A 27,368-nucleotide genomic window follows, 5' to 3' on the forward strand; every position below is an offset into this window, starting at 1 on the left:
CTTGAGTGTGTTTGGAGCATGCAGTCGCCATGAACAGTTCAGCTACAAAGCTCTCTCCACGCTGACCAAATAGCAAATGTGAATTCAAACTTTCCCGGGGCTCCAGGGGAGGGTCTGTTTCCTGTTTATATGGCCACAGTGAAGCAGCGTGCAAATGTCCAGAGTGGTCACAAAGGAGCATTATGGGATACCTCCCGGAGGCCAATGATGTTGATTTACATTGCGCTCTGCCTACACTGAGGCTCATTCGATCCATACAATTCAACTTCAGCGCTAAGCCACTTGCGGAGGTTGTTTTATTAAGTCGAATTTTACCGCTATTTAGGTCTGTGGAACTGACATGCCAGTGGAGATGCATACTTTATGTGGTGACGAAAGTCACATTCCATTGACCTACACTGTCAGTGTAGACCAGGACATAGAAATTATTTGATTTGCTGTCTCCAAAGAGACAAAGCACACACCAGCCTTTTTATGTTAGCTGAAGAAGCACTTTAATACACAACTGAGATTATTTTCTAATAAAACAAAATAGAAGTTTATTAACAAAGAACAAAGATTTAAGTGACATTAAGCAAGAGAAAAAAGAGAAATGTATTGTTACGAATAAAACAAAATACACATGCCAAATCACTAAAATGTAATCTTAGCAAATTACAGTCTTTGCCTAAATAGTTTTCTTACAAGTTACCAGCATCTCCAGGCCAGCGGACCCAATAATCACAGAATCAAAGGGTTTTGTTCCCTTTGTGCACTAAGTGATGGATAACTAAAATGTCCTTTGCTCCCCTTTATTATCCTGAGTTCATTGTCTCTGCCTCAAGAGCCAGGAAGGATTCTTGGGATGCAGACTCTGTCCCCCAGTATGCTCAGTAAGATGTTGCTTGTTAGCTTGATGGCTTTGGTTATTGTGTATGGAAATGTACTTCCATTGTCCTCTGCCATCAATCAAACCAGTTCACCAAACAGGTGAACACTCATTCCACTGTCTAGGGCATGCTGGGTTTATGTACAGCCTCCCAAACACATTTTGAGAACGTATTTCCAGCACACATATATGTCTTTGTACACAATCTGTACAAACAGCACACAGTGATTTTGGGGATTAATGTGTCACCAGTTTACATATGATACTTTACATGTCACTTTTTAGATCCATATGACAACAGTGTCTTGGGGTGTGTGTGTAATAAATGTGTCAGGCCTAATACAAGTTACAGTATTTTCGGCCCTCTGCCAGATGACAATGAGGAACTCCCACTTATGTGATATCTCTTGATATTCTTCTCATTATGAACTCAGTTTGGTCTGCAACTGTAAACTGTGGGATAATGTCTGAAATTCACATCTAGAGAATGTCAGTCAATACCAAGGCAACATAATTGATAAAGGAAATCAAGCAGTAGTATCCAATATTCCAATTTTATATTTTTAAAAGGTAATACCTCAGACAGTGCAAGTGCAGGGATTCAGCTGACCAGCTTTAGTCTCTGTTGGTTATAGATGTATATTAGACTTCCTGAAAAAGTTTGTGGTGAATCCATCATGCCCAGGTTCTTTGCCTGACAGAATGTGCCTAATAGCCCTTGCTGACTTTCTCTAGAGTAATGGAGCTTTCTTCTGCTTGACATATTGATGCCATCACCCAGTCAGGTTTTAATCATGCTAAAAATATTTTCCAGATACTGCACTGCATTCAGTTAAGCCAATGCACAACCCATATACATGCATTCATCACAAGCAGGTTTGATTTCTCTTTATGCAGCCTTCCTGTAAATACCCTACATTCTCTCCAGTGGAACTAAGATGTATTCAACAGACTCTTTACTGGGACTAAATTTTTTTATCATGTCTTTCTTCTTTGGTGCTCTGTTACTACCAAATTTTCAATGTAACAGTTTTTGTATTTGGACTTTTAGTTATTAAAGCTCCTTTTTCCTTGCCCTAACTTATCTGCTTCTCCTTACACACCTGCCAGATCTCTTACACCTTACAGTTATAAGATACTTTACATTCATCCAAGTCTTTTTGCCCGCTGCTGACTGAGAACTTCACACTGTGCCTGTTCTGTTCGAAGTGTTCTACACTTGCTTACAGCAAAATGTGACCTCAGATGCTCCCATGTGGCCCCAATGACTGCAGTGAAATCAATGCATTCAACAGTAGAATTTGGCCCTTAAGTTATTCAAATTTATTTTAGTATTGCCTTTAGGTGATCCTATTGTGACTGTTGTACCTCAAAATAGCACCCCATATTCATCATTTGTGTATGGTTGTGATGTTTAATACAAAGCATGCCTTGTAAGGTATGATGTGAAAGGTCATGATCTGCTGAAACTCATTGTTATATCAAAATATGTATATCATTACTGTGTATGAAGTTATGAGATTTTGCCATATGGTTGCTGTTGAAATATGTTGTGAGTTTGGGAGATGCCCACTGCTAGCTCTCCAGTGACCATAACAATGGTGACCCACACTCAAATGGGCTTTAAGCAACCATCACAAGCCATTGACCATCAGGGGAATTCTAAACAAGAGACTGACAATTCTGTAAATACAGTTGTGCAAGCACCACGTAATGAGAATTGCTCAACTCTGTGACTCAGCAACAGCCAGCAGGACATGGCCTGGCCAGTATCCTTCCTGGGATGTGATTTGAGAGTATAAAGTAAAGGACAGTGGCATCCTAACTTCATCTCTCTCCTCTTCCACCTACTCTAAAGGCAACAAGGAAAAGATTGGGAAGACAAAGACTTCAAACTGAGGAGACTGCTCCCAGGCTGAGAAGGAAATTCAGCCTATGCATTAAGAACAGTAACCTGCTTGCAACATCCAATGGGGTGAGACAAGCCATTTGATTCAACTCTTGCTTGAAAAGTTTAGGATTTAGAATGTGTGTTTACTTTTTATTTTCTTAGGTAACTATCTCTAACAATTATGCCTACCATTTATAATTAAAATCTATCTTTCTGTAGTTAATAAAGTTATTTTGATATTTTATCCTTACCAGTGAGTTTGTCTAAAGTGCTTGGGGAATCTGCTCAGATTACAAAGGCTGGTACATTTCCACTATCCTTTGACAAAGTGACAAATTAATTTATGAGCTTGCATAGTTCAAGAGAAGGTCTTGAGCAGTGTAAGATTGTACATTTCTGGGGTGCCAGGCTGGGTGGATTTGCTGATGTTTCCTTATGTATGGTTCATGAGTGGCTGAGAGAGCATTCATATAACTTAGCTGGGTGTCTCTCTGTATGTTGGTGGCTGAGTGATAACAGCACCTGCAGGGGTTGGCAGCTTTTTACTTCCAAAGCACTGTGAGAGACAGTTCAGGCTGCAGAGTTAAGGCGGCACAGTCCCAGGTTGTATCCCAGGGATCCCGTCACACTTATGTACTACATAATTTCTCAGGAGGCTTTTAGTGAGAAGGTACTCAATCCTGAAATCTCCTTGCATAGTTTGTGTTGGGTGAACTTGTAGAACTGGTCTCTTACATTAAAAGTTCAATAAATTTTCAAAGGCTATTCAATGCACTGCTAAAATCTCACTTTGAAATTTTTAATCCTAAATTGCCATGCCAGGTTGTTTTCTCTGGCAAAGACAAACACAGTATTTGCTTGTGCAAACTACATTTACACATGAAAATCACTTATTTTATGCCTACCTACCTGATTTGCATGAGTAAGTATGCAGCTTGCACTCATAAGTCAAAATATTTGGTTACACAAAAGTATGAGAACAGAGAAAACAGGTGAAATTTTAGAGTCCATTTTTAACATTTGGCACTATAAAGGAGATTATATTATTGCTTTATGCACATATTTTAATATCTAGCAAACTGCTACATCTCTACAATTACATTCTTTCTGTATTCTCTATAAAAATAAAGTGACCATGGGGGACAAATTTTTAAAAAAATTATAGAAATATGCTTTATAAAGTAATATTTATGGGGTGAGGATCAAAGCATAGAACAGGGAAAATCATGGTGTGACTAAGATATCATATTAATTTTTCTAGAGAAATGAAATATGCGTTTATGGACAATATATTATTTAGACTCATAGACTTTAAAGCCAAGAGGGACCATCATGACCATCTTGTCTGATCTTCTGCACATTGCAGGCTACAGAACCTCACACAACCATTGTTGTTAATCCAGAACCTCTAGCTGTGTTAATGAAGTTCTCAAATAATGATTTAAAGATTTCAAGTTACAGAGCATCCACCATTTGCTCTAGTTTAAACCTGTAAGTGATGTGTGCCCCATGTTGCAGAGGAAGGCAAAACCCACCAATCTGGCCAAGGGGAAAATTCCTTCTTGATCCCAAACATGGTGATCAGTTGGACACTGAGCATTTTGGCAAGACCCACTGGCGAGACACATGGGAAAGAATTCTCTGTAGTAACTCAGAGGCCTTCCCATCTAGTGTCCCATCACCAGCCATCGGGGATATTTCCTACTAGCAGTAGCAGATTGGCTATATGCCATTTTAGGCAGTATCATCCTACTACCCCTCAATAAACTTATCAAGCTCAGTCTTGAAACCAGTTAGGTCTTTTGCCCCATTGCTCCTCTTGAAAGGCTGTTCCAGAACCTCACTCCTTTGATGGCTAGAAACTTTCACCTAATTTCAAGCCTAAACTTGTTGATGACCAGTTTATATCCATTTGTTTTTATGTCAACACTGGTGCTTAACTTAAATAACTCCTCTCTTCCCTGGAATTTATCCCTCTGATGTATTTATAAAGAGCATTCCTATCTCACCCCAGCTTCCTTTTGACTGAAACAAGCCAAGCTCCTTGAGTCTCCTCTCCTAAGGTAGGTTTTCCATTCTCTAATCATCTTAGTAGCCCTTCTCTGTACATGTTCCAGTTTGAATGAATCTTTTTTAAATATGGGAGACCAGAATTGCACACAGTATTCCGGATGAGGTCTCATCTGTGCCTTCTATAATGGTACTAACACTTCCCTATCTCTACTGGAAATACCTTGCCTGATGCATCCTAAGATTTCATTACCCTTTTTTCACGGCCGTATCCCATTGGTGGCCCATAGTCATATTGTGATCAACAAATACACCCAGGTCTTTATCCTCCTCTGTCACGTCTAACCATTAAGTCCCCAGTTTACAGAAAAAACTTCTTGTTGTTAGTCCCTAAGTGCATGACCTTTCACTTTGCACTATTAAATTGCATCCCATTTCTATTACTCCAGTTTTCAAGGTCATCCAGATCTTCTTGAATGATAATTCAGTCCTTCTCTGTGTTGCCAATACCTCACAACTTTGTGTCATCTGCAAATTTTATTAACACACTCCCACTTTTTGTTCCAAGGTGATTAATAAAAATGTTAAACAAGATTGGTCCCAAGACCGATCCCTGAGGAACTCCACTAGTAACCTCCCTCCAGCCTGACAATTCAGCTTTCAGTATGATCCATTTAACACATTGTAAGGTAGAGGCTGGCCTCAAGCAATTACTTGTCATTTTGCCTTTAAGCTCTTGATTTATTTTGGTCTTTGGACTATGTTTGGAGCCTTGAAAATACTATCTCTGCATTTTAGGGTCAATTTGTGCCCTCAGATCCCTACTATACACCTTTCCAAAAGCAGAATCTATTCCCTTAACTTAGGGTTGGTCTACACTGCAGCCGGCTGTGGATGGAAGATATGTAAGCTACATATGTTGCTTGAGCATCTCCAATTGACATATTTATGTTGATGTACCGTGATGTCTACATGGCACTGTGCCAATAGGAGATAGGCTGCATCAATGCAGCCTTACTCCTTTTAGGGAGGTAGTCTAATGGTGTCAACTGGAGAGCCCATCTCCCATCAATTGTGCGGATCTACATGACCTGCTCAGTCGATCCCGCTGCATCATTCGCTGAGGAACCTGCATTGTTGACAAACCCTTAGTGTTGAACCCTTTTATAACAGAGTTGACATTTTAAAGACCTTCCTTCTCTAGATTGGAAGAAGTTTAAAATCTATCAAAACCATCATTTTTTCAAAAAGAAAGCCTGAGAAGTCTGATTGTACAGTGCTGATACATACAAGTAAAAGTGAGTTCAATCATAATTTGCTGCAATAATGATCTCAAATTGTTTTAAAGGGGATCATTATTCTTCTACCTTTGCTGTCTATTGTAGTCAGACTGTCTATTTTTCTGCTGCTCAGTAACTTGGTTAACTTCTTCAATGATTATTAGAATAGAAGATGTAATAAAGTATTAATTTTGATCTGCTGAAGCAGAGTCTCTTTTTACCTAACTCTCAATTACTCTTTATTCATAACTAGCAGTAGGAGGTAAAATATTAATTTCCTTTTGTTTAAGAGGATACATAGGTTTCTGTTCTACTTTGCTTCATAATTATCATTGAATCAGGGAGTGAAAGATGGAATAGACCTATACAATCACTCAGTCTATCCCCTTGCAAATACAGATTGAAAGTTGCCTTAGTAAAGGACTGAGAAATGTTGAGTAACGACATCATGATTTGGCTCAGTATTAATAAAATGTTGATATAAAATGTAACACCCAGTAATATTTCTATAACCTCTCCCACTAGAGATACCTTTGAAAGCACATATGATAACATCTAGGTTTGCAGATTCCACTGGCTAGTTACTCAGGTACAGCAATAGATATTTGAAATGGCAACAGGTTAGCATGCAAAGGGGTAAAAAAAGAAGAGCTGGTTACATGTGTGAAGGATTGATAATAATAAGAGAACAGATATCTGGTTTTGAAAATATCGCATACATACAGCATGTCGTCTCCCACTGTCCTGAACAGCCTCCATCTGGCAACCTGAAATTTTTCAGAGGTGAAGATCTTTGCCTGCCAAGTGCTTGCACTCTCCCAGTAATCATTAGGTCTCTTACATATTGATCAACATTCTATCCTGATCACAATTCTGCTTTGGAATATGAAAAGGCTTGTTTTTTTCAAGTGACTAAAGGTGTGAAGTTATATGAGATATGTCCCAAACAAAGATATTAACACTTAAGGGATCTTTAAACATGATTAACTCTATTTATGTATGTATGTATGTATGTAAGATTAATCAGTGAGAAACTGTGAAAATTGGTAAACAGTCCTACACAAAAATACATTATGGGCTTGATCCAAAACTCACTGAAGTCAATGGGAATCTTTCCATTGAGTTCATTGGGCTCTGGATCAGGCCCTCGAGGACATGCAACCAGTGTCTAGAATTAAGATTGTACCTTACCTTTTTATCTCTATTTACTTCGTTTCAACTTATGTGAATGATGAAGTCCTCTGGAACCCTTTGAAATCGTGTGACTGTCCTGAAAAATCTGTCTCCATCTACTACTGCCATCAAGAAAAACACACAATTACATTTTAAAATGCAATGCATGTCAACTTACCCATATTTCTTCACTATAAAAATAAGATTTCGATAAATACATTAATGTGTGGTTTCACTGTAGATAATTTATGTGGATCTCCTGCCATCACATGCCAAATGCTATTAACAAATGAGAGTCAGAAGTATAAATCTTAAATATTTTGTGTTTAAATCATCAGAACTTAGTGCTTATGAAAAGGAGAGACTAATGGTACTGCTTTGAGCAACAAGAATAGAATGGGCAGGTGGTCACACAACTCTCCCCGTGTACAGCAGTGCTATTGAATCTTAATCTTGGCACTGCTTCCATTCCATTTAATCCTGCCATTTCATAAAGTAGAGACTCCAAACCATATTGGGTTGTGCCAAACTGTACAATGGTTCTGAAAGGTGCACAAGTGGGATCACACCATATTCAATTTCATTTGAGACCTCAAGTGAGGATTTGTTTCTAAGTTTGCACAAATGAAAAGCAACACCTGCCCCATTCTCCAACATTGCATCATTTTAATAAGAATTTGAGGATAATTTAAAACAAGAAAATAGTACTGCCTAATGAACATAACCATATGCTTAACAGATGGAGCAGAGTTATAATACATGGACACTGAGCAATCTAACTAGCTGGTGGTATCTCACAAATCAACCTAACAAACAAACTTCTGACCCTCAGGAAAGTTAAAATTGAAGATGGGCCCAAAATAAAACTCCATATCTAAACACTCACAAATTTTGGAAGAGCTAAGATCTAAATCTGACACTCAGTCCCACTCTAGCTTTAATTTTGTCTGCTCCTGTTTAGATATATGCTGAGGACATCAGGAATGAGAAAATTTATAAGACATGGAGTCTCCCCTATAGGCATCAGACAGACCCAGCTACACAAACCCCAGAAAACATGAATAATTCTGGGAGGTAAATGTATCTGCTCATAAAGGACTGTATATGCTAAAGAGCATAATTAGAGATAAACAGTATGTATTCTACTATGTGTTCTTGTTATACATCACCTATGTGTAAAAGACAAAGTTACATAAGTAAAACTCATCTAGTACTTAATAAACATTCAACTAAAATGCATCAATAGTTAATCACTCCTAGCTGAGGTCTTTCAGCTAAGGTAAATATGCTGAAAGTTGAATAGTAGTTGAGCATCTTCAAAGGGGGATGAATGCTTGCAGTGTACCATCACAAGCAGATGAGTGTAGGTTGAGCAGTTAAGTGTTTTCACTCTTTGATTCCTAGATAATTAGAGAGTGAGCTGCTCTTTGCACTTGCACTTCCTATCAGGCTACGCCCTGCCTATCTGGCCACCTGGTAAAGCCTTTTTCCTCTCTGAATCCCTTAGAAAACAGTGGGTTCAGTTTTAGCTTTCTACATGTGTTACTGGATAGACTAGATTGGTTAAAAGCAGCTGTAAGTGTGCATGTGAGTTGTATTTTGATAGAAATATAAAGCATGGAGATCCAACCTTTCCACCAAATTTGTTTTGTATAGATACAAGTTTGTTTTGTGTAGACAGAAGTTTGTAAGAGTGTGCCTGTTCAGAAATGTGCAAACTGAGTGTTAGACAAGGACTCCAGTTCAGTACTAGCAATCGCCCGTTACAAATCAGTGCTGCATTCTGTTGTACGTTCGCTAATTAAAGTCTTAAAGTTTCAACTCACTTTCAAGTAATGATCAGCATGTAGCTCTAGTAGCGACATGCTATTTACAAACAGCGGTGCACTCTATTCACGTTTACTATATGGACAGTCATTCACGCATTACAACGGTGACGTACAGGTAAAGGAAAAGATGATTGTGCATCATATATTGCAGTCTCATGACACTAGATATATTACCCAGAATAACAAGATAATGAATTATAGAACTAAGGGTCTTCAAGAAAGTTACCCTGGAATAAGTCCACGTTCAGGCAGGGTACTGTGGGCATAAGTCTCTACTGCATTGGCTCTTGTGTAGTCATTTATTTGTGCGAAATGAATGTAAAACACAATGCATTATTTTACACCTCAGATGCAAGGGACTGCACAAAAACCAGGCCTAATATCTAAAGAAAACCAATACTGCCCTACATTTGTTTAGCAGACTTGGTATACACTACTGAAAGTTTCAGAATTTAATATATTGTGTTAATGTTCCAAAACTAACCACCTAACCATATGCAGAATCTTATATTTGTCCATGCCATTGGTCACTTGTGTGTGCACCTACCCATTTTATTTTCACAAGTGTGCAATATGCACCAATGCATTCAGCCCATTTGGAAGATTTGGCCCATATATGTTCTCACTTTTAAAGAAAGAGCATTAGACTAACAGCACCAGAAACTGGAACCTTCCCTAGGCAATGGCAATGGAAATATTCCCCAAACAGACCTACAGATGTCTCCACCTTGTTCCTGAGGGACCAGCTTTAGATTCATGCTGACCTATTCAGTTCTTGCCTTCTGTGTAGAGACTATGAAAAATGCCATTAGGTCCTTATTATTGTAATCAGAACCGTACTGGATCACTGGCTTTGGGCCACCAAATTATTTCACAGAGTTAATCAGAGATTAATAACTTTCAGCTTTTGGCCAGACTTGTACTAGTGACCTACTGCTAAATACTCCATACCCATTACCAATTTCCTGAACCATCCAGTCCCACTGTTTCACTAATAGTCACCGTATAAATGAGAAATGGAGAGTTATTCTGAAATTCTGACTCTGCATATTTTCCTACAGGGGAGATAGTGTGAAGGGGGTTGGTAAGGATCATTTTAGATCCGATGAATCTTTTGACATACTGCCAATATGGGGAGTAATGGAATCAATTCATGACCTGAAGTCAGTCCCTGTATGGCACAAATTGCTGACTCAACCTAGTTAAACATTATTTTTCAAGTGAATTTATACCATTTGCCATTCTACTAGCTATTTCCTTGTCATACTACTGAATTCTTAATGAAATAGGAAAGAGGCTATGAATCTCGGTAATAAAATATTTGAATACAGAATGCACAACTTTATTTCTACTAAAAGTTAATGGACCAAATTTAATACTGACCTAACTCCACTTAAGTTGAAGACATGCCAGGTCTTAATTTGTGTTAATGGCTTTTTCTCATGCCAATGAATTTATTTAATGTATTTAAGCAGCAAATATCTGCCCATGCTGTCACTATTGTCACTTATTCTCCCTGTTATTCATGTTAAAGCCATTCACAACACATTGTTTTTTAAACTAGTTTTCATGTATGCATCTAGCACAGGTACAGTGAGTGCCTGGTGATTTAGAAAAGTGCCCTTGTTTATTGAACTATGATTTTGTGATAGACAGTCACCTCTGGTCAGAGTACATCTTGGAAAAAGAATGTTCAAGGATCACACATTTTTTTGTTAATGAAGTCTGAAAAATCCAGAGAAATGGCCCATAACTTTATAATGACCAGGGATAGTTTATAAAGAATTAATGATCACATGCTCAACTTGTTCCATTTCAAACAGTGATGCATCGTGGAAGCAATTTGCATTCAATTAATTTGCTAATTAAGAAATGGCAGTTGCTAAGGAGTAAAACTCCTGCTTAATTATCTAATAAACAAGCACAAAAACATTTCAAGTGAACTAAACTTAGAAAAGAATATTTTTCTTTGTGAAAAGAACTGACTAGAACGTAAAGACTCTCTTTTGTGTTCAGCAGGAAAAATAGTCAACTGTGTGGTTGACTTTTGTTTGTCTTGTTTATAGTCACCCAGATTTTCAAATGGACATAGGCAAATATGTACGCTCACTTTTCTGTAAGGCCTGTATAACACCACAAATCCCCTAAAATGCATTCACAAGCTGGAATTTGAGTGCACACAGACGGATGTGCAGCTGCAGCCACAAATTGCACACATACATCAAGACATTTCATGCCTAAAATACATGATGTAAAATATGCATATGCAGTTTTTCCTGGGATCCTGTGAAAATATGTGACAATATGTTCGTTGGTTCCCATTTCTCCTCTGTGTTTTTTAGGCCAAGCTATATTCAGTGGAAGATATCTCTGCTCCAAATCTTAATATGTGTGTAGATGCCCATCATCAATTTTATAGTCAAAAGGGAGAAGTGCAGCAGTACATAGAGTGGATTTCTACATAATAAGTGCTGTCACTGTGGGAGAAATCCTGGTCCCATTGAAGTCAATGGCAAAACTTGCAGCAATTTCAATGGAGGCATGATTTAACTCTTACTTTTGTTTGTTTTTTCTCTTGTTTCATTGTTGTTGGAAAACAGACAAAGATGTACCTATTAAAAGAATCCTTCCTGGTAGACTGGTTGTGACATCCTCCACGGTGCAACCTGAACCACTGAACTGCTATGTCACCTTAATTCTCCAGTTTAGGTTATTTCTTACACTGTTCTGCTAGTGAAAAGCAGCCTCTCAAGGCCCTGCTCACACAGTCATTTAGCATGTAAAGGCACACCCAGCAAGGTTACATGAATGCTCTTCCAGCCACTCATGAACTAATATAGGGCAACACCTGTATATCCCTCGGTTCTGTCTTTTCACCCCAGAAATGTGCATCTTACACTGTTCAAGCCCCCTCTCTCCCAAACAATGTAAGCTCATTGAAAGTTCATCATTTCATCAAAGGGTAATGAGCGTTTAACAGCCTTTGTTAACCTGAGTAAAGATTCCACAAACTCTTCAATCAAAACACAGTGTTTTAGATAAAAAAAATAAATTAAGTTTATTAACTAAAGAAAGATTTGAGTGATTCCAAGTGTTTAAGGCATAAAAGTCAGAAATGGTTACAAAAGAAATAAAATATAGAATGGCAATCTAATTCCTAAACTTTACCAAGCTAAACAAGACTTGAAGCATGCAGCTTTCTCACCTCACTATATGCTATAGGCAGTTCACAGTTCTTAGATTGCAGGTTAGATCTTCTTACAGCTTGAGACCACTCCTCTAGTTCAATGATGCTTCTTTCTCTTTCTAATGATCTTGCTCCCTTGAGTAGAGAGTAGGGAAGGAGAGGTAATGGGGGATGTAGGAGAGTAAAAAGTTAAAAGCTGGACAAGTGGTCAGGACTAAATTACAGGGAACAGGGTCAAGGCAAGGGCAAACCTTGTTTCTGTTAATTGGTGTGAATTTTAGTTAGAGTCAGTTATCTTTCTTCTTCTCCTCCCTTCCTGGCCATCTGCACAGGGGATGAGTCTATTGCCATTTCTGTGCAAGGCTTTTTTGGTGGGAAGAAAGCATTATCCTCCTTCTCCCCCTGGCATGCCCTTGCTTCAAAGAATGTCAGTGTAAATTGTATAGGTTTTAAGGTGATGTGCCTGCCCTCTGTATGGTAATCCTGTAAACAACAAGCAAGGGCGGGTATAATTATATTAATTATGTAGTTGTTAATATTCATTTTATAGGTGTCCATGTAACCAAATAAGGGTCTATGGGGAGTTGCTGGAAATGTATTCCGTTACATAGTGTTATGGATAAAAGGATTGTAAAGAAACCCCCTCGTCACTCACTCATGGTGTCGAGGTGGAATGAGCAAGCAATAAAGGGTTCTGTCTCCCCAATTCACCCCCGGGACACCCTGTTTGGTTATTTCTAACAGGGGAACCATTACTTCTTATTTTATACCCTTCTCCTCTCCTTCAGGAACACCCCTTTGCCAAGGTGAAAACAATCAGTCTTTGGTGTATGTGGGATTCTGAATGTCTTTCAGGTGAATTATAAATTTCTTCCTCACACCTTCTGCGTAAGTGACTTTTGAAGCGTCTTTGGGGATGACATGCAAAGCCTTTGTTTATAGTTCTTTTGTTGTCTCTAAGGACCTACTCTGTGGGCATTCCCCAGGCTCACAATTTGTTTCAGTAACAAACGTATAGCAAAGTCTCATAACTCCATATACAATGATGATACACACATTTTAACAGGACAATTTCAGCAAGATTATGACTTTTCAAATGCTACCTCATAAGGTATACTTTGAACAAGTTTCTTCATAATTTTGAGACAGTGGTGACCATAATAGTATAGATTGTCACACCACGGATTTGTCAAATTTGCTTCTTTTCAAAGGTGACCTAACATTCAAAAAGAGAGTCCAATTTCTCCAACTAAATAAAACTGAAATCAGTGTTTTCAAAAGTAATAATACTATAATGCCTGTTCTGAAGTCCAACTAACTCATGTCATAGATGGCCAATACTCAGAGATACTTCCTTCTTAGTTACCAGATGAGTGTACTGTAGACAAAGTTATAGGAGAGTGCTAAAAAGTTAATTTTAAATTGAACCCTTCAATGGAATCCACTTGGTTGCATATGACTATTTCCAAAACAGAATTGTTAGATAACTGGAAGCATCTGGAGACTAGTAACGGGATACAAAGCCATTGGAATCTGGTTTAGGTTAGTAGTGACCAAAAAACTTACTATTGCATAGCCTACTCTGTGGTGGTGGCCTCAATCCACAACATAAAAGCTGCTATTGTAGCTTTTGTTTATTATTTAAAATGTCACCAACATTATATGAATTAAATAAGCTTGTAAACTGAGCTACCCTCTCACATCCCAGAACATATTTAAATTACCTTGCCAGGGCAATACAACTAGGAATACTGTACTTTGCAACTAAAAGGCATCATCCAGGGCTGTCAGTTTACTGCTATTCACCAGCACTAAGTTTGCTTTGATACACTAAATTAATAACTTAGCTTCACATCATTGTGCCTTACTTGAGCGCATGAAGCTTTATGTAATTTTTACACTTTTTTTTTGTCTTAAATGTAAAAATAAATATTTTCTCATATTAATCTTTGATTGTAATCCCTTTGAAGTAGGGGCCATCTCTGGTATATATTTGTAAGTATCCTATAACAATGGGGTCCTGGCCCCTAGGTGCTACCACAGCATTAATTATAGAAATGCACAAGCCAAAGAACATTGTAATAAGGAAATCAGCTGCCATCAAGTCTCAGATAGGAATAGGAAGCCAAATTAAATAAGTAGAGAGAAGTATAAAGGGGATGGATGCAGTCTATTTTCTGTGCTCGCCAGCTCCTTAAGAAGCTATTGTCATCAGTACTGTTCCTCAGTGAAGCTAGTCAGTGTTTTAATAATGTCTCTTTCTGGGCAACTTAGTCCCATTTCAGGCAACTTTAAAATTACCCTTCTTGGATTTAATTTCACACAACTCTGATTATCAGCCAGACTAGTGAATAGAGTATTTCCTCTTTTTCCTTGCTCTTCCCGTGATGGCAGAAAGGAGAAAAAGTGACCTAAAATAACAAAAAGTTTGAGTGGAGATTCTTGTTATACATTATTTCCAGAATCATAGAATATTAGAGTTGGAAGGGACCTCAGGAGGTCATCTAGTCCAACCCCCTGCTCAAAGCAGGACTAACCTCAGCTATATCATCCCAACCAGGGCTTTGTCAAGCCTCAGCTTAAAAACCTCTAAGGATGGAGATTCCACCACCTCCCTAGGTAACCCATTCCAGTGCTACACCACCCTCCTAGTGAAAAACTTTTTCCTAATGTCCAACCTAGACCTCCCGCCCTGCAACTTGAGACCATTGCTCCTTGTTCTGTCATCTGCCACCACCGAGAACAGCCTAGCCCCATCCTCCCTGGAACCCACTTTCAGGTAGTTAAAGGCCGCTATCAAATCCCCCCTCACTCTTCTCTTTTGCAGACTAAACAAGCCCAATTCCCTCAGCCTCTCCTCATAAGTCCTGTGCTCCAGCCCCCTAATCATTTTTGTTGCCCTCCGCTGCACTCTCTCTAACTTGTCCACATCCTTTTTGTAGTGGGGGGGCCCAAAACTGGACACAATATTCTAAATGCGGCCTCACCAATGCCGAATAGAGGGGAATAATCACTTCCCGTGACCTGCTGGCAATGCCCCTCCTAATGCAGCCCAATATGCCATTAGCTTTCTTGACAACCAGGGCACACTGCTGACTCATATCCAGCTTTTTATCCACTGTTACCCCCAGGTCCCTTTCTGCAGAGCTGCTGCCCAGCTCGTCGGTCCCCAGTCTATAGCTGTGCATGGGATTCTTCCTTCCTAAGTGGAGGACTCTGCACTTTTCTTTGTTGAACCTCATTAGATTTCTTTTGGCCCAATCCTCCAGTTTGTTTAGGTCACTCTGTATCCTATCCCTACCCTCCAGGGTATCTACCACTCCCCCCAGCTTAGTGTCGTCCGCAAACTTGCTGAGGGTGCAATCTACCCCATCCTCCAGATCATTAATGAAGATGTTGAACAAAACCGGCCCCAGGACCGACCCCTGGGGAACTCCGCTTGTGACCGGTTGCCAGCTAGACATGGAGCCATTGATCCCTACTCGTTGAGCCCTATGCTCTAGCCAGTTCTCTATCCATTTTATAGTCCATTCATCCAACCCATACTTCTTTAACTTGCTGATAAGAATACTGTGTGAGACAGTATCAAAAGCTTTGCTAAAGTCAAGGTATATCACATCCACCGCCTTCCCTACATCCACAAAGCCAGTCACCTCATCATAGAAAGCAATCAGGTTGGTCAGGCATGACTTTCCCTTAGTGAATCCGTGTTGACTGTTCCTGATCACCTTCCTCTCCTCCAAGTGCCTTAAAATGGATTCCTTAAGGACCTGCTCCATGATTTTTCCAGGGATTGAAGTGAGGCTCACCGGTCTGTAGTTCCCTGGATCCTCTCTCCTCCCTTTTTGAAGATGGGCACTATATTTGCTTTTTTCCAGTCCTCAGGGACCTCCCCTGTTCCCACGAGCTTTCAAAGATAATAGCCAATGGCTCTGAAATCACCTCAGGCAACTCCCTCAGCACCCTCGGGTGCATTGCATCCGGCCCCATGGACTTGTGAATGTCCAATCCTTCTAAATAGTCTTGGACCCGTTCCTTCCGCACTGCGGGATGTTCGCCTCCTTCCCATTCTGTGCCACCCAGTGCAGCAGTCTGAGAGCTGATCTTGTCTGTGAAGACAGAGGCAAAAAAGGCATTGAGTACCTCAGCTTTCTCCACATCCTCCGTCACTAGGTCGCCTCCCTCATTCTCTAAGGGGCCCACACTTTCTCTAATCTTCCTTTTGTTGGCAACATGCCTGTAGAAACCCTTCTTGTTCCCCTTCACGTCCCTTGCTAGCTGCAACTCCAATTGTGCTTTGGCCTTCCTGATTTCATTCCTGCACGTTCGAGCAGTGTTTTTATAATCCTCCCTAGTCATCTGACCAAGCTTCCACTTCTTGTAAGCTTCTTTTTTGTGTTTAAGTTCGCCAAGGACATCTTTGTTAAGCCAAGCTGGACACCTACCATATTTGCTATTCTTTCTGCACATCGGGATGGTTTGCTCTTGTGCCCTCAATAAGGTCTCTTTAAAATACAGCCAGCTCTCTTGGGTTCCTTTCCCCTTCATATTAGCCTCCCAGGGAATCCTGCCCATCAGTTCCCTGAAGGAGTCAAAGTCTGCTTTTCTGAAGTCCATGGTCCATATCCTGCTGCTCTCCTTTCTTCCTTTTGTCAGGATCCTGAACTCGACCATCTCATGGTCACTGCTGCCTAGGTTTCCACCCACTTGTACTTCCCCTACCAAATCTTCCCTGATTGTGAGCAGCAGGTCAAGAAAAACACGGCCCTTAGTTGGTTGCTCCAGCACTTGCACCAGGAAATTGTCTGCAACACTGTCCAAAAACTTCCTGGATTGTTTGTGCTCTGCTGTATTGCTCTTCCAGCAGATGTCAGGGTGATTGAAGTCTCCCATGAGAATCAGGCCCTGTGAACTGGAAACTTTCCCTAGTTGAGTAAAGAAAGCCTCATCTACCTCATCCTCTTGGTCTGGTGGTCTGTAACAGACACCCACCAGGACATCACTCTTATTGTTCTTGCTTCTAAGCTTGACCCAGAGACACTCAACTGACTTATCTCCAGTTTCATACTGGAGCTCAGAGCAGTCATAGTGCTCTCTTACATACAGTGCAACTCCTCCCCCTTTCGCCTCTGCCTGTCCTTCCTGAACAGTTTATACCCATCCATGACAGCGCTCCAATCATGAGAGTTATTCCACCAAGTCTCAGTTATTCCAATCATGTCGTAGTTTCTTGACTGTGCCAGGACTTCCAGTTCTTCCTGCTTGTTTCCCAGGCTTCTTGCATTTGTGTACAGGCACTTGAGATAAGTAGCCGAGTGGCCTACTTTCACAGTATGAATCGGGAGACCTCCCCTGCTGCACCCTCCTACTTCTGCTTCCTTGTGGTGTCCCTCTTCCCCACTAACCTTCGGGCTTAGGTCCCCGTCCCCCATTTATCAGTGAATTCATTGCTTTAGAGAAGTGTTGAAATGACAGGCATGGAGACAAAAGTCTTCTTTTTCCACAGAACAGGTAAAGATGACCAATGGCAAAGCAAGTTTCTCTACACTGCCAGTGGGTCTCAAAACCAAGATGGGAGGGAATGTCTCTAGGGGTGAGATGGTTACTCTAATTCAATCTTCATGTCTATTCATTCGCTAGTTGTTAAAAAGGGGCCAATTGGGATACTGGTTTTTGTGGATAGTGGAAATTTGTCCATTGGGTTTAAACCAATTCTTTCCAGTATAACCACAAGGCAGCCACCAGATATTTCCACTCACTATTGACCTGAAGTAGTTTTGAACTCAGTACCATACTTGGCATCCATTTTGAACCCAATTTTAAAACTTGGATACCAAAGTCTAGGCACATAAATCCATACATAGGTACGTCAAATCCTACTTAGGCATTTAGAATCTATTGGTGTAATTTGGGGAACCAGTAGTGCTATGAATCCATAGACAAATAGATCCATTGCTCTGATCCAAAACTTAGCTGACTGACTAGAACTGAATAAAAACCAATGAAAAGTTTCAACAGAAATTTCCACTGAAGCACATACCATAGATAGACAAATCCATTAAGCATTTAAATAACTTTAGTATGTATATTTATAACTACCTTTCTTCTGTCTTGTCACTCACAAACAGGGCAGGACGAATAACTGATTTTTTGGTTTGGCCAGCAAACCAAAAAACAGAACAAATATTCAGCTCCAAAAGTGTGCTGAATTTGTCAGCAAAGTCTGGTTAGCCTCAGAAAAGTAGTGTGTGCGCATGCATACATCCATGTCATAAAGCCTTTAGTCCAGTGGTCAGGGCACTCCGATTTTGGAAGACTTAGGTCGGGATCCCCACTCTGGACCAGGAACTTGAATTCAGATCTCCCCCCCTCACAGTTGAACAGCCTAACCACGAGGCTATAGGCTATTCTGGGATGGAGGTTACTCTCAGTCTGCCCTATTGAAGCTTTTCCGCTTTGCATAAATACTTAAATATTTATTGAAGCAGAGATTAAACTCAGGTCTTCTGTCAGCCAGGGGTGTGCCTTCACTACTCACCTGAGATGTAGGAGATGTCAATTCAAATCCCTCATCTGAATCAGGAAGAGAGAAGATTAGAAACCACATTTCCTACCTCCCACTGCCTTAACCAGTTGTCTAAAGATTTGTTTCTCTCTCTCTCTCTCTCTTTGGCCAAAAATATATTTAAGTATTTATACAAAATAGAACAGCTTCAACAGGAGTATTTGAAAGCACACACACTTCTCTAAAGATGGCCCTGAAAAACTTTTTTCCATCAGAAACAAATTGGGTCAAATTTGCAAACAGCTTCAGGTCAACCGAAACTGCATTTTCTGATGAATAAAGCTATTCTCCTGCAGAGTTCCCCCAGCTCTACTTGCAAGTCATACAATAAATGCCTAAAACTACTCTCTCTGGAATATCTCTCTGCTTCAGTGAACATAACTTCCTTAATTAAGCTATATAAAATATGTACAACCAGTCTTATTAACACTTATCAAGCCACCATAAAATGCATAGTTAGAGAAAAATGATTATATGGACAATTAATGCCAGTTCAGTTTTCTGTTCAGTGCTAATGCTTGCACATACAATTAAACAGAAGTATGAGTTAAGTTCTCCCAGAAGACTATAAGCTTAATGCACTTTTTGTAAAATAAAATTTAACATTGTTTTGGGGGCAGCAGTACTGGTAGTTGTCTTTCATTCATTAGTTTTACAATTCTAATGATTATTTTCTCTTAAAACACTGCATCAAGCATTTCCTTCTCAACAGCAAGGGGAGAAAAGATTTATTTATTTGGTATTACTGTGCCTCTTAGCTACATAGGCAAATGCTAACACTGTCCTAGCTTTTGTTTCAACAAAATACCTAGTGTATTTTTAATACCAGAAAATAAAATAGCACAGAACATGAATATACTAGTAAACTTACACTCTGCCATCAATACCTACTTTATCTCTGTATTTATACCTACTTTATCTACTGAACATTCCAAACTGTAGTGTGTTGCCAAGATGGAGAAGAGCCCAACGGTCTCCAGAATGGCAGGCTGCCACTACCTTTTCTTCCCTTTCTGCAACCAAATGCTCCGCACACTGTCCTTTTTGGATCACAGAAGGCACCAGCTGTTATTATGAATTTGTTTTCAAACCCGCAGCAGAAAAGACTTCATCAACAAATTGATACTATGCCAGAACATAACTACGCTTTCCAGGATGATACCAAACCACACACCGTGCCAGGTGAAGATACCCTCTGTGAAATGTATTAGTGTACATACATAGGGTATTATCTAATGCCCTTTGAAGTCAGCGGAAAGACTCCCATTCACTTCAATAGATATTTGATCTGGTCACTCAATCTCAGTATAAGGCTGACCTACAGTTGAAACTTGAAGTCCTTACTCACTTTTTAGTTAGTTCTTATATCTATATTGAATTATTTGTTATTTTTATTTCTTATGTATTTTATCTTGCGCTAACAGTATGCTCAGTGTTATAGAAAGCACAGAGCAAATCACAGTCTTTTTTCTATGGAACCTATCTCTATAGGTTTTTATATTGGTGCCCATGATATATAGATTTACCATCAGATTGGACAGAAAAATCAGTTCAGTCACAGAATGTCAGCAGAAGAAACTTGTGATATTTTTATGCAACTTTCCATTTCCCAGTTGTGACCAGGACTAGATGCAGAATGATCACAAAGCAACAAGAAAGGCTGTTCTCATCTTTTGAATGAGAAACTCTCTCACTATAGCTGGATTACTGGAAATTGTGTCTCTGGGTTACATAATATTCACACATATTTATAAGGAGAGGCATTACAGGCATAGATCAAAGTTCACTGTGTATAAGGTTGTTTTCTCTTTTCTTTCTTAATGAAAAGAATTAATTAGAAAATCAAAGATATTTGACATCCATTTCTCAAAGGGAGGAATGTTTCTCAGTCTCTCACACACCAGAGGACTTTAGAAAGAGCAAATATTTTGTCTATGATATGTCATGAATAAATATTATCGGTTTCATTCCAGGGCATTTTCTTCCACCACAGAATTTTGCTTTTCATGAAGCTTTCTAAAATGTTAGGGTTTTTTTCAAACTGTAAAATTCTTACGTTTCAAAATATTGCATATCTAATATCAAACTTTTCATGTGCATATACCACAGGCAGTTTTAAAAATCCTGTATCTGCCTCCCCACTGGGGAGAAAGTGGGCCCGAGTGGTTTTACATGGTAGCATAATGTTCTCAAAGTCTGAGCCTTTCACTGGCACGGGAAAAAGGTGATCTGAAAATGAACTTAAAAAAAAAAAAAATCAGAACTGCCAGCAAGCGAAGAACTTTAAATGAAATATATATGTATATATTATCTCAAACACACACACTATGTCATTATAATGGCAGATTTGAATGACTTTTCTGGTGATAAGACTTTGAACTACAGCTCTCACACTGTTACCAGATCATTATTGATTATACCTGGCAAAACCATTGATTGTCAGACAAGTGAATCAACTCAGATTGATTCAGTGCCAACTAAAATTGCACTTCATTCATCAAATTCATGTTCATTCCTCAGTGCTGACTGATAAATAAAAGCACGAGCTATGAAGTGCAGCAAAAAATGTTGAGCTATTTCAAATCATTTACAAGGATGCAAGGAAATTGCTCCTGTGCATACTATGGAAATGTGGCCAGTGAGTCATAGTTAGTAAATACATTTTGGCGTATAACCAACTAAACCTGTAGTCACTGATTATTCTTCACACTGAAATCCTGTCATATAAGGGTACAATTTGCCTATCACTTTTAAATCATCAAAAGAAGACACGCTCTACTACACTCAGTAACGACCTCTGTTTGAATTCAGATACTATGCAGTAAGTTTAGTGCACATCTGAGCAAAGAGAGGATACATGGGAGGAAAAAAAGAGGGTGCCAGTGAAGGTGGGGAGAAGGTCATTATAGCTGGCTAATCAAGATATTATAGAAGAGATTTTTACTAAAGAGAGAAGGCAAACAAAAAGCTGGTCTGTTAAGGGATCATCCTGTGTGCTAGATAGTTGGCCCTGATAAGATCCCTGTGAGTCACTGTTAGTGCAAAGTAACCATAAAGCTGCCTTGGCTGGGGATTTCCTTGGTAAGGAATGTAAAATATAGAGATCTTTATCTTTAATGCAAACCATGTCAGCTGCTCTTGGGTAAACCTAAGCCATGACCAACTAGTATGTTTTTAAATACCACTTGTCCCTGTCAATCATGTGTAATATCCTACATTAAAAGTGTATAACACATTTCCTAAGATGATTCAATTTCTCATGGCAGACATGACAGATATGTGCTCATTTTTTACAGAGACTTGGTTCCTCTGACATTATCAGCAACACAATTTTCACTTTACGAGCATTAAAAGTTAGGAGCCACAATACTGGACTTTTTAAAAGCTCCATCTTTTGATAAGAGAACAGCTGTGACAGAGCGCTCTCCTGCACTGAACGATGACTTGGCTTCATTTGGAGCTTTTGGGAAGGTTTAGCTTGCCACTTAATTCACAATATCATAAGAGCATTTGCCAAAGTAGCCATAACTGAGCCTTTAAAGCTTTCCCCTCTGCTTGCTTTTCAGTTTTAAAAAATTCAGAACAAATCTAGAAAACATCCTATATATTTAACAAAGAAAAATACAAACACCCTTTCCCTAACCATGATAAGCTTAAACACCCTGTGCACAGGCTAAAGACAGATATGGTTGAACCACTGAGTTTTCTGAACATTGCTACAGGCTTTAGGTTATTGTATGCTACCGCACATATTTGATATAAAATAAACAGTAAAAAATAAGCTCCAGTTTTTTTCTTTCTGTATTTTGCTGGTATGTTGGTGTTAATGTAGAGTAATAAGACAAAAACATGTTATCATACGGTTCAAGGACCTGGAATGCATATGCTGAGCTCATCAACACAGTATCTTTGTGCTTTACAGAATGAAATACACACATACTGATCATTGTTTTGTCTCTCCCAGAATGCTGCAAGATTTTATTACTGAAAGAAAGATATGCTGAAGTAGTGAGCTTTATATGTCCACTAAAGGGGTGGAGTTCATGGCATTTCTGATTTCCTTAGGGAGAGAGATCTATAGTTGTGGGCTGGTTTCAAAGACGACCCTGTCTCCTGTACACAAGAGTCTCACTCTTGCACAGTAGAATGCCCCCTTTATTCTAAGGGGGCATAACTTATTTTGGAAAGTCATTCTCACACCGAGAGAGACAGTCATCTTTTGAGTAGCTTAGCAGAATCCCCTAGAGAGTTTAAAAGATTAGGATGAAAATCCTGGCATGCAAAAGGGAGCCTGCATAAAGAGAGGAGCAATCAAGGGGAAGCAGGCATTTCTAAACAAACCATGCTGGTGAGCCTACTGGCTGCTTCATTCTGAATCAGTATTTTTTTAAGTTTTTAATTTTTTCAAGATCAGGAATTTCATTCTGAGGTAAAATGGATCCCAAAAATCAAAGCTGGAGATCACAAGGGAGTGGCTTACCATGGTCAATCCCAACAGGATGGGATGCAGTCTGCTGACCAACCACAGAGAGAAAAGAACATTTTTCACAGCCTGCCTATCTGGGTATCCATAGCACTAAGGAGTCCAGAAGAACCCTGAGGCTTGTGATAGGCAGGCAGACACCCTCAGTAGAAACTGAAGTTATGGTGGTACCATGTGAGTCAGTATTTCACAGTGCCTACTCCTCACCCAACTGACACCATCTGCATTCTCATGCACAAAGTGTCATATAGCCAAGGATGTACAACTCTGCAGTTGTTTTCAGTAACCGTTGCACAGTGCTCAAGTTTTTTTCCACTGATTAGTTTCTATTTATATATGGGTGTAGTTATCCTACGGAGCAAATCCCTGTATCATGGTTTGCAATTGCCTCAGAACTTATCATCTGTATGTCAACAAACGGCTGTGTCTGTCATCATTTCATCCAGCCAGCAGAAGATAAATGCTTCAGTAGAAGGTGCAATAACATATCCATAGCAAAAGGTTCTTCCTATCTTAATCATTTAGATTACCTGAAGCAAAAGGATTTATATCCATTGCAAACATTTCTAATGCTTGGTAACATAAATATCAATATACTCATTATCCATGTAAGTGTCTAATCCTTTAGAAAACCCTGGTCAACGCATGGCCTCCATGATATCCTGTGGCATTAAGTCTGACAGGTCAATTATGTAATGTGTCAAAAATCTCTTTGAATCATTTTAAATTTGCTGCCTTTCGATTTAATTGACTGTCCCTTTGTTCTTGTCTGAGAAGAAAGGAAAAACAGGAGTGCCCGGTCTACTTTCCTTATGCCATTCATTATTTTTTATATTTCCATCCTCAAAGTTCAGTTGTGGTCAGCCCTAATGTGTAGTCTCAATTCCATATGCAATAATAAACAACTTGCCTCAAATGTATGAAGCCATATAAACACGGAGCTGGTAGTGATCCTTATATATAGATCGACTAACACTTACCAGTATAAAGGATTCTTGCCACCTTTTCTTGAGAAACTCTCACTCCCAAACTGTTTGCAGCAGAATTGATATCTGGCATGAGGAAAGCACTCAAGCTACAGAAACTCCTTTCCTTTCTTCCATGAAATTTTCTCTCAGCAAAATCCAAATGGAAACTGTTAAAAATCATCAATTCCTTCTTTCACTTGCATTCCTCAGGAAAATGTTATCAGCCTCTCAAAACAAGAACAAACACTTGAACTTCCAAAGGCCAGGCTGACACCAACTGCCAAATTAGTAGCAGCAGTGTAGCTGCTGCTACTATAATGGGAACAGCTGAGGAGCTGTTGGAGTGGGTGGGGTGGAGAGGGAGAGAAGCAGGCTGGGTTCCACCACCAACATAGCTTGACGGAGCACACGACCCAAAAGGCCTGTACCCCTCCTTGGAGGCACCCTGTGGGGCAGGAACTGGGCCAACAACACCCTACCCACGCCCTTCTGCATATGCATCATGAATACACACCACTTTTTCCAAAGGAGACCTGCCTCATTCAGCAGACAGATTGGATGCATAAGGGAGCAGAATCAAAGGCTGCATGGACAGCCATAAATCTAGCATTTCCTAAATGTTTGATTTACATCCTGAATAATGTCATTTTTAGTATATATTTTCTACATAAATATACACACATATATATTCACACCGTACTTTATAAACAAGAAGCACCTTGACAGCCTGCACTTAGTAATATCTGTAGTAGAAAATTAGTAACTAACACAATCACTGAGTTTTTGAAATCAGTGTTAGTTTCTGAGGAATTCTGGAGGAAATATTAAAAAGACACAAAAAATAGCAGTCAAACTGCCATTTGTTTCTTTCAAAATCTTCCCACTATCACTGTAGCTATTTGTCATAAAACTTTAACAAGAAAACAGTAGAAATGTTAGTGTTTGTGGGTGTGTGTATATACGCACACCCACAAACACTAATTATATTATAGCAATAAAAGTCTTGTAAAACAACAGGACTATCCTGAGGAATTAGTGACCATCTGGAGTTAATTAACTCTCAGACAATTATGCCCAAGAAATGTCCCATACCTCATTATAGGTAATGCACAACTAGGAACCACTCACATTTTTTCTGTGATATAAACATATTCAACTTAAAACCCTGTTCCATTTCATAACAGGATGTTTTTTAATTTGTTCAGAAGAGAGCCACAATATTTGAATCTGTTTGCTTGTATCCCCTAAATATTTCACAATTGAATAAATCTCCCAGCTAGTCATACTCAAATTAGCTGGCAGTATATTTGCCAATAACTTTAGTTCTGGATAATAATAGCATTCAGTTACCAGGATTGTCAGAGGAACAGGCGAGTCAGTAACCAGAAAACCATAGGTGATCGAATGACAAAAAAGAGTTAACTTTTCTTTATCTCCCTGCTTTGTGTGATTTCTGGGAGTAAGGGACTTGAATAACTCAACAGTGTTTAATTAGACAAGCTGTAGGGAATGTAAATTCTAAAGCTTATTAAAATTAGCTTCTCAGGGAAGCTTGAAACTAAAACTTGTCTTTCTTGAAACTTCTCTCACAACACAGTATGTGGCATAAAATATATTAATTCTGCTCTTGTTTATTATTTTGATAAATAGCAATGAGGAGCAGTCATTGATCTGATTTTTCTCTTCTCTTGTTTTCTGAACTAACTGGAATAAAATTGAAATTCAAAGGCTTCATGCTCAGGTGGATGCCTTCCAGGGTGCTGTCAGAAACACACAGATTACACACTAGGTTGCAGCAGGTAACTAGCAAAACACTTTTTTATTATTTTTTTTTTTCAAATTCAGACAAATGGGACTATAGATGCACAGTGCAGTATACCCATTCCACAGGCTCTTGACATCTGCACTTTTGCCAGCACTGCAGAGTCCCAGAGCAAAATCCACCCTCACCCTTGTTGTCTGTCTTATTTAATTAAAGCTGTTTTTGTTTCATTAGCCATGCTAAGGTCCAAACTGATTTACTTTGGAGTCCTCCCATTGGAGGCATTTAGCAGATCATCCCACTCCTTTATCAAGATGCTGCTGGGTTTGTTTGTGGAAAAAAATCAAAGCAGAAGTTATCCCAATGAAGTCACAAACATGACAGATGAGAGGGAGCAAAAATCAAAGCAACATTTCCAGTTTGGGTTTTTTTGTTTATTACTTTTTGCTTATTTGTACTGCAATCATCTTGTATTGACGACGAAAAGGTGCATTTCGCAGGTCTCTGTGGAGTGGCGAATGAGAGCATTATTCTCACAAAACTCAGACTTTGAAGACTTCAGTGCAAGCTGCATATACATTGACAAAAAAAAATCAGAGATTGTTGACAATTTGTTCAAATTTTTATTAGCCCACGTGCAGCCAAAAGTAAAAAGATGGAGAACAGCAGAAAAATCCAGCTTGAGAACCTGCCAGAAAGAAAAGTGTTCATATAAGGTAAAATGCACCAATGTGCAGAGACCCAGAATAAGACCCATACCCCATTTAACTCACACTTTAGTGTTACATTTAGTCTATACACAGATTTTGTAGTGATCTAACTATTTCAGGTAGGGTTTTGGGTTTTTTAAACCAAAATTCTTATACCAATGCAACCCCACCCATTATAACTTATTCTCCCTCCAGTACAGGAATAGCTACACTGGTATATCAATTTTATATAGGTATAACTCCATCTGAAATGAGGGGTTGTACTTAATTAGCTTTACCAATATAAATAAAGTGTTAAAATTTGTGTTTAGATAAAGCTTTATTTTGAAGGCTTAAATCGGACACGGACTTTGTGTTGGCCCTGTACACGTACGTGAATAACTCCCTTGTGGGGATCATTACTGAAGGCCATCTAGTGCATAGCACTGCTCCAACTATCAACCAAACATCTGCAAAACTGCCTTTTGTGGCTGCAGAAATGATTACAGACTACCCTATATTGTGTGGTATGGCTTTTGAACTCTTGTTGATAATTAGTTGAGCTTGTGGTGTTTATTTTTAGTATGCAATGGATATGTTTTCTGCAGGACATGTTTTGACACAGATTATTTGTGGACTTGTTTCCCTGGGGCTCACAACCAC

The 27,368-nt window shown here is 39.2% G+C and overlaps 1 long non-coding RNA gene across 3 annotated transcripts in view; it reads right to left on the reverse strand.

Annotated features, from left to right (window-relative positions):
• LOC137167196 (uncharacterized) overlaps positions 1–24,465 on the reverse strand; it is a 110,800-nt gene extending 86,335 nt beyond the window's left edge. For 2 of the 3 annotated variants that reach the window (XR_010924049.1, XR_010924048.1), the window contains exon 1: positions 24,267–24,465. This is a non-coding gene — a long non-coding RNA (uncharacterized lncRNA). Of the gene's footprint in view, positions 1–7,240; positions 7,332–24,266 lie in introns of those variants that run through there. The other variant, XR_010924050.1, reaches the window with a different exon arrangement.
• Between the last annotated feature and the right edge of the window lie 2,903 nt (positions 24,466–27,368).

This window comes from Emydura macquarii, unplaced genomic scaffold, assembly GCF_026122565.2.
Source record: "Emydura macquarii macquarii isolate MOO-44397 ecotype Brisbane River unplaced genomic scaffold, CSIRO-AGI_Emac_v2 contig_320, whole genome shotgun sequence".
NCBI classification, from domain to species: Eukaryota; Metazoa; Chordata; order Testudines; family Chelidae; genus Emydura; species Emydura macquarii.